This window comes from Mycetomoellerius zeteki, unplaced genomic scaffold (genome assembly GCF_001594055.1).
Source record: "Mycetomoellerius zeteki isolate Tzet28-1 unplaced genomic scaffold, Tzet1.0 scaffold94, whole genome shotgun sequence".
NCBI lineage: Eukaryota > Metazoa > Arthropoda > Insecta > Hymenoptera > Formicidae > Mycetomoellerius > Mycetomoellerius zeteki.
In genome coordinates, this window is record NW_017257979.1 from 944026 (window position 1) to 952262 (window position 8237).

At 34.2% G+C, this 8237-nt stretch overlaps 1 protein-coding gene across 1 annotated transcript in view; it reads left to right on the forward strand.

Moving 5' to 3' along the window:
• Nucleotides 1-3347: 3347 nt before the first annotated feature.
• Nucleotides 3348-8237, forward strand: part of LOC108730625 (uncharacterized) — a 35651-nt gene continuing 30761 nt past the window's right edge. The window contains exon 1 of the mRNA XM_018460429.1: nucleotides 3348-3451. The gene's annotated coding sequence lies outside the window, so the exon portion shown is untranslated. The remainder of the gene's footprint in view (nucleotides 3452-8237) is intronic.

Here is an 8237-nt window from a genome sequence, read left to right on the forward strand (position 1 = left end):
TGAACTCACTCAATTATAATTTTCTTTGTCAAAAATGTCGAATAATTCATCAGTCAAATAATTTTCTTTATTCTTATTAAAATATACTCGGTATCTATTTTTATACGAGTTATGTCATTTTGGTTCCTTGAAATTAATTAATGCTTTTTAATTAACTTAAATTAAATGGGTTTTACATACCCATTGTCAATAACTATTATTAGCTCAACTCCAGAGAGTTAAGATTAATAAATAAATTTTATCAGAAACCGTTTTGAGAGCAAAATTGTCTGGTGAGAAGTCGAATTCGCCTGTCTCTTTTAAAATAAATTCGCCAAGTTTCCTGTATTCCCATTGATAATTCATGCACTCGCTATACGAAAGAGTTAAATTACACCTTTTTCCAGAAAACTTTTGCCGCGGTTTTGTCTCTCCCGTCTCGATTCTCCGAAAGGATCGGGAGGTTTACTTTACGAGAAAGTTCGTTCGCACAAAGCGTATTTGAGCAAAAGGGAACGAGCGGTTTTGAAAGCAAAAATGTTGTAATCATGAGATGGTCTTTTCAGCTTTTGCATTAATAGAAATTTATTCTCCTCTTTGGCACATGCGAGAAGTGTACAAGTGAATTTCGGTGGATACAAGTTTCATTGGATTGCTATTAATTCATCTATTTGCAACGACTGCTGAAAGATTAATAAGCTCTAAAACTACTTTGTAAATCTAATTCTACATTTAAATAATCAATTACCATTTGCTTTACGGTCCAACGAGGCGTTTAATCTTTGCGTTAATTCAAAAGCTAAATTAGATTTCGATAGACGCTTTGACAAACAATTTTTTCCTTGTTGATATCAATAGAAGCATGAAATCGAAACCTCGCCAAACAATCATCGCATAATGCAGAAGTGTCACGGTGAACGGTTGCAGCATGAATGTCATGCGAAAGCGGAACTCGCGCGTTATTCTCGAAAAGGTCTCTAAGCTGGCGTAGCACGGAACCGTTAATTAAAGGGAATAGAATTAATGTGCTTCTGTGCAGCGGGAGCTTACGGTAGTACCCGAGGTCTCCGTTTAGGCAGAATCGAGACGCCGCACCATCTGCAGATCTCGCGGTTAGGCCCTCCCTCCTCCTCGCGTATGCACGAGATATATATATTGCCCCGTAGTTTGCGACCTTATTTCTAATGAAGGATATCCCAGCTCTGAAGACCGCAACGAGGAATTAAACGTGAGACGGGAAGGGGGTAAAGGGAGAAGAGTTAATCTTCGATCCGTCAGAGACGTCTGGCCTACGTCGTTCTTGCAATATCGAATAAATTGTTTTCAACGCAGAAATGACTTTATCGGGCGATCAGACTTGCGCTCGTTCACGTGCCTAGGTGGTATCTACTGTCTAGAGATGAAAGCAATAATATTATTGTCCTCGATATTGGCCCTCAGGCACAACAGTGGTAGGTATACGAACGAGGAATTAGAAATAGAAGCTACTCGATGACTCGGCCGCTTACTCATCTACTGAATATTGAAACGCCATTATCATAAGCGATCAGACGCATTCGATAATGACTTGCTCGTAGGAGTGTGAGCTGCGCCACTACGGCCTATATAGGTTGGACAAAATCGATTACGGTTCTGGACACCAGTAAATATAACTATATACATACTGATCACGCTACTCGACGAAATTTAGCTTTCCATTTTGTGGAGATAACAAAAACAAGTGGTACATATTTAATCGTTATATGAAATGTCACAAATGCAAATGCATGAATGCTAGATAAATATCACTTAGGAAAAAACTGTAGTCTATGCAGTTTCGCAAGACAAGTTGTGTATAGTTAGATAAATTGAAACATTACAACGTGCCATTCACAATATGCTGATTCAAAACTTTATCTTAAGCAATTAATTTTCTTAACACAATAATTTTACTAATTTTCACTGCGTCACAGTACAATTAATTCAGAATATTGAAATTTCGTGCATTCACAGGCGTCCACTCAGAAAAAAATTTTGTGATAATAATTGTAAAGATCATAACTAAGTGTATAAGTTTTATTTAAGATACTTTTGACGTTAAAATGATGACAAATAACGTAAGTTTGTTTGCTGAGTAATTGAGTAAACTATTTTGTATAGCTATTACAACTGTAAAATAATTTCTTCAATTATATATATATATATATATGTATATTAATTTTACTTATAAAACTTATATTGTTACTGTATAGTTGCTATCACTGTCTTTTTCTCTGAGTGTAATGTCATCTTCTTTCCCCTATCATGATTGAATGACTGTGTTTTGCCAGCATAATATAGATCGCGACGAAATATCTGAAGCACTGTATATACTCATCAAACTGCAATCAACGTAAAAAAGGATCTCTCTCTCTCTCTCTCTCTCTCTATATATATATATATATATATATATGAGACTGCACTACACGAAATTTGACTAATTGACGATTGATTGCAATTAGTAAACTTGATAGAAAGTATATTTGCAGTTGCTATTAATAATTTATTTTTATGTTTAATTTTCTTTGATAAACGGATTGTTTTTGATTGTTAATTTTTTTCACAAGAGAAAACAATATGTTTTCCGTGAAAGGATTGCGCATATTTTTCTTATATGAATTGCGAAAACTAGGACACAGTGCAGCTGAGGCAGGTAGAAACATTATATCGGCCTTTGGAGGCCTCTGTTAGCAAAAGGACTATTCGGTGGTTCAAAAAATTTGTTCTGGGAATTTTAACTCTTTTAAAATGAACCTTGTGGGAAATACAAATCAGTTTTAAACAAGAATTCATTCTTAAAAACGCCAAATTTTTTAACAAACATGGTGTACATAATTTAATATCACGTTAGGATAAACAATTAATGGTGCATCTTGTTTAAATAAAATTTATTTTTTTAATGTATCTTATTTTAATCTGCAAAAATGATAATTTTATATAATACATATAATACTAATACTAATTCTACACAATATTGTCTACTGATTGTTGTCTTTTGTTAATACACTTTCTCTACAAAATACTTATTAAGATCTCCATTTATCAAACATGACCAACTAGTCTATCATCTCCAGATGATCCATGTCGATAAATCACTTTATCATAAAGAAACTTTATTATATCTTTGAAGTGCCAAAGGATATCATCCGGCGGAGGGACCACGCGATCCGACCTGTCCGAACGTCGTCATTTCTAGCAGGACGCACCACGTTCACCTGACACTTCCTCCCTCCAACGTTCCCTCTCGGGTTCATGAACCCTTCTCATTTACTCACCGTTGCTTTCTTACTCTCTTCATGCTAGCCGGGAGGGAGAAGGACGGAGAGGGAGTTACAGGATGAATCAGAGAGGGACGGTGGAACTGTCAGTGCTGCATTGGTCCTCCTCGCGTAAAGACGGGCCACGGATCATCTGTGATTACCTCGTGTACCGGAGTCCTTTCCCGCAGACAACAGTGAGTGCATTCTCTCTCTCTCTCTCTCTCTCTCTCTCTCTCTCTCTCTCTCTCTCTCGCTTGTATCACATCGGCGCTGTTGCTCGTACATTTTGTTCACTATCTAGTTCAGCGCTAAGTAGATTCTGCCTTATCGTGCCGCATCAATAATGCAACAGACGCATACAAACGTAGGGCGAAACGATGCTGTGCGAGTTACATTTTGGAACGTCAAAAAGGTTGTCAAAACAATTCAATCCGATCTTTTTGGTCTGACGCTTGTATATATCTGTCTCACAAAACCATTGAACATTCTTACGCTGAAGAATATTTTTTGAAATAAAATTTCTTCTGAACGAGAATATCGAGATACCTAAAAAAGGTTTTTCAATACTAATACTTTTAGATCGTATTTTTCTGTAAAATTAATTAATCGTCCATTGCTAGCGACGTTGACATTTCTTCGAGAAATATCAATCCAATTTTGCATACCACTTCAATGCTCATTAATTTATTACGGCATACTGTTCAAAATTAGTTGTGGGGCGTTCTGGGGGTTTCCTATAGCTTTCTTTCACGATATTTTATAACAATTTTCAGCATGGTTAATGCGTAACTAATAATAAAGTCATTATCTTGTTCGTTCTTTTCCCAAAATTATAATTAATGAGATGATGTGAAAGTATTATTAAATTATTAAATTTAATTTAAGCAAATATTTATCATGGGCGCAACAAAACAATGGAGCGCCGTTTTGATAGCCTGCCCTTTAATGCTCGCAAAACAATAGTTACATGAATATACATTATTACAAGTTCACCATCATAATTGAGATAAAACGTATACCTTGCATTTTAAGATATAAATAGAGGTTGAACATTTAATTTATAATTAAAATATATTTATCACGCCTATATATAATACAGATCATTCCAGCAATATTGCACACTGAACCAAAACTGTACGTAAATACAATAAAATATTCATTGAATTATGAAAAAATAATGAAAATTAATCCAATGATAATAAGTTGGGAAATTTGGGAGGATTATTAATATTTTCAGATTTGATTGCGTTGAAAGTCCGACAACCATATCGGCACGCAATTATCATTTCTGAAATTAATTCATTTAAATGAATTTACAATAGTTCAACATCTTAAAGTTCTGACCGTTATGGCGCTTCTTAATTTAAAGCATTATGTTTAACATTAGCGGTCTTTCAATCTTATTATTGTTAATCCAATGAATTCTCATAATAATTTAGATTATAAAACTATTTCTAGAATTCATTGCAAGAATGAATATATAGTTGTATAAATGAATCCAGTTATTGTATCAATGAATTAACTACATTAAGTCGGACTTTGATTAACGTTCATTCATTGGACCAAAAATGAACAAAATTTTTTTCAGTGCAGTAACGTTGTAGCAACGTTGCGCTGCAGGTTTTTATGCGGTATAGGACGTTTTAAAATGTCTTCTATGAATACAGAAAATTCAGTTGATATATAGTTTCTCACACAGAGAAAAAAACAATGTTTTACAAAATGGAAATTCCCTCATGCCGTTACAATTTATTTCAATGAATGAGATCACGTAGCTTGTCGCACGCTTAAATTCCACTATAATTGCGCAATCTTGAAGGTGTCCGTGGATAAGCGACGCAAATAATTCTCGAGCTCCGTTTTACGCCAATCCCACCATGTTAGACCCACGGCGTAATTTCCAACGATTACTCGGAGAGAGAAAGAAATTGCGTCTGCCGTGTGTCTGGACTTTGCCGAGCCGAGATGAGAGATAATAGGAATGTAAGAGCGCGGAATGGCCAGACGCGTTCTTAAGATGCAGCCACCTAATTGCACCGTTACGCACAGCCGTTAAATCATCGCAAGCACCACTTCTCCCCCATATCGTCCGTATCTCAAAGATGTTATTAAAAGCCGCTGTGGCATTAATTGCGGAGTAATTAACTCCGGAGAGCTATATCGAATATTGTTTTGTACCGTACAATGCCAATTTGGCGTTTAATCAATACAGAATTGTAATCTAGCGCTATTTAATTAATTGCGAATTTAACTAAATGAATTCTATGGCAATTAAGGTAACGTGTGTGTTTTAATTGAAGTTCCGCACAAGCTTTATACCACCATATAGGAATTTTTATATAAACGCGACGGATTATTATCAACAAAAAACGCCGATGCCATTTTGACTTTGCTGATCATTTTATTTCTTTTTCTTTCTTATATTAGATTTAGATATACAGTACAGAATTGAAAATATGTGAATATAATACAAATAATTCTAACGACATAAATAATACCGAAATAACTTTGTGCTAACCGTAAGCAAAGATAGGAAATTACTAAATTGGCATCTTCAGCAGTTATAGAGAGATACTATCGGTGGTTCTAGTATTATACAGATTTCAAAGAAAAAAAAATCCTCGTGTAATGTCGTGCAAATTTACAGGAAGCGAAATTATGACCCGATAAATCCAGCTGACAAACTTGCGCGAATAATCGAATCCCATGGAGGAGCCGATCGTGCTCTCTAGGCAATTGCATCACGCGCTGCGCCGCGTTGTTATTCTAATATGACGTATCAAATGCATTCAGCTGCATAAATGCCTGGTGCCTTTTCTCCCTCGTCTTCAAATTGGGCACGTGTTCGCCATCTGCGGGTGCGAACCTAATTGTGCACGCTCACCAGCCGTTTTGTATACGCACGCGCGAATAATAACGTCAAAAATTTCGATATGGTTCGTGCGTTATTAAATTGCTGCAGAGATTCTTATCTACCGCCATGAGAATGTCGTACCATAATTGCCGGAAGAATAAAGTGCGCTTCTCGCACACTTCTTTTCAAGACGCCAATTAAAGTTAGTCGCCGCCACTCTATGCAGCATAATATTGTTTTGCATTTTATGTTTGCCCTCGTTCGCTTCCATTGTCTTGGAGTTATTGACATAAGTACTCGTTCACTTTTCACGAACTTTATCGTAAATGACCGCACGCGCATGCAGTTTAATTATAGAAATGGAGCCGTGTACTTGGTGGTGACCATACGTATGGGAGTAGCCTATGGTAATCGTGGCGAAGAGTACGTTTTTAGTAAAACTATAAATAATCCATGCAATAAGAGCACGCAAAAGTCGAATACCTGGGTCACCGGACGTTTTCGTTCGCTTCGTGCGTATGCCGTCGAACTCGACAGATTTGCGAAGTTTACAAATTGAACCTAATCGAACGCATTTATTTCAATTTCAGAGTTTCATGTAATGAAATAAATTCTTCAACCGTAAACATCGTTTATGTAAACCGAGAAAGATTGAATAATTTACGCGGTAAAAACAAATAAAATTTACAAGGAACAAGATAAAATAGATAAAAATTTTATATTGATGAATTCATAACAGGAACACGTTTTTGTGTTTTTGCTAAAGGAACTTACGGATTTTTAGGATTTAGTAAACTTTTTGTTATTACACACTAAGAGAAAAGCTTTTGCTATTTGTGACTATTACATGTTACCATTATTATGATTATTAGTGCTATAACCTAAATAGAGGAGAAGGTGGTATTATGGCCAATGCAGATATTGTGATCCCCCTCCGCTATTAGCGAATCCTATTGATTACCTATGGAATTATTTGTTCAGTAGCTCGCCGTTACATCATAACACATAATATGTCAATACTTAATATCCAGCACTTATTATAACGTATTTTTACTTTCAAGTATTTCGAAACGTTTCTAAGGTACATTTTAACATTTAATTACACCTATTTCCTCATTTTTCTTTAACTTGAGCGTATTATCACACGAATATGTGTATATTTGAGTGTATTGTTTGCTATTTAACATTTTATTTGACTGTATATACTTTGAGGTATGCAAATTTAAATAATAACATGGGATTTTGCTAATGTGGCCCTCTATGCGTATTTATTATTCACGACCTCTTTTTTGGTTTTCGTATCAAAATAATTATTTGATAATCGTTTGTAGCTCTACTATTAATGTATAGTTTATATTACGTATAGTATATTATTTGTAGTAGTGAGATTTTTTAGTACTGAGCAGCTTATATGCAGAAGTTATGTGAATGTACATACATTTATTTGATACATTCTAAAATGTTTTACTTTTTTGTTAATTTTATAACCAAATACTGTTTTCTAAACAAAACTATATTTTAAGGCTATTTTTATGGAAGGCCACATTAAAAGGCCATTTTTTTTCTTCGAGTCATTATGCAATGTCGTCATATTTTTATTAATAGTATCCTAAGTAAAAAATATTTCGTAACTTTGAGTCCAGAATCGATTCAACAACATTTTAACGAATGTAATTGTCAAGTTTTGAACTTAAATATTGATTATTTACCAAGTTATTGTGTAAAATGTAACTGGAGTGCCATAATACCATCTTCTCCTCTCTAATAATAGCTGTATGTAGTTCTATCAACAAATATATAATGTAGTTGGCATAAAGAATGACTACAAATTATAGTTAAATTATAATAATTGCATCCATTTTTATTGTAATACATTAATAATAATTATAATTTGTCATATTATAGTCATTTTCGGTGTCAATTATAATACATATGTATTAATAGAACTACGCATATAATTATTAATAACATTATAACAGTAATAACCATAATTATGACAACATGTAATTATAATCCCTATAATATCGAAAACTTTTCTCTCAATGTAGTTTTAAAAATTTTCAATTAAAAAAATTTTTTTCAACTAAATAAAAAATTGTCGCACTATATATATATATATATATATA